The following is a 917-nucleotide window of genomic DNA, read 5'->3' as shown; positions in this document are numbered from 1 at the left end:
TTTGCCAACCTAACCAGAGTGACGGGAGAGGCACCATCCAGAAAACGTGCTCAGCTCGTCGAGAAAATGCGATTTAAGCAATAAAACTAAAAATGCTTATAAAACATAAACCAAACGTTGCAGGTGGTCATTTCTGCATGCGCAGTGATAAACTGGGCACTCTGAAGCCCCCAAGAGCGCTTTTTACTATGCCAACCTAACCAGAGTGACGGGAGAGGCACCATCCAGAAAACGTGCTCAGCTCGTCGAGAAAATGCGATTTAAGCAATAAAACTAAAAATGCTTATAAAACATAAACCAAACGTTGCAGGTGGTCATTTCTGCATGCGCAGTGATAAACTCGGCACTCTGAAGCACCCAAGAGCGCTTTTAACTAGAAAACGTGCTCAGCTCGTCGAGAAAATGCGCTCTAAGCAATACAATTAAAAATGCTCATAAAACATAAACCAAACGTTGCAGGTGGTCATTTCTTCATGTGCAGTGATAAACTCGGCACTCTGAAGCACCCAAGAGCGCTTTTTACTTTGCCAACCTAACCAGAGTGACGGGAGAGGCACCATCCAGAAAACGGGCTCAGCTCATCGAGAAAATGCGATTTAAGCAATAAAACTAAAAATGCTTATAAAACATAAACCAAACGTTGCAGGTGGTCATTTCTGCATGCGCAGTGATAAACTCGGCACTCTGAAGCACCCAAGAGCGCTTTTTACTAGAAAACGTGCTCAGCTCGTATAGAACATCCGACATTGAAACTATAACCCGAGTTTCAAATCTATATTGTGTGGCGTCATCCATAGCATTGTAGTTCACGTCTTTTACCGCTAGAGAGCAGACTATGTACAGTGAATAAAGAGGCTGGCTCCCTGTGAACTCAAAGCAGCAGTCTTTATCCGTAAAAAGAAAAAAAAAACACATTG

Source organism: Syngnathus acus, unplaced genomic scaffold (assembly GCF_901709675.1).
Source record: "Syngnathus acus unplaced genomic scaffold, fSynAcu1.2, whole genome shotgun sequence".
NCBI lineage: Eukaryota > Metazoa > Chordata > Actinopteri > Syngnathiformes > Syngnathidae > Syngnathus > Syngnathus acus.
Note: the sequence above shows the minus strand (reverse complement) of the source record.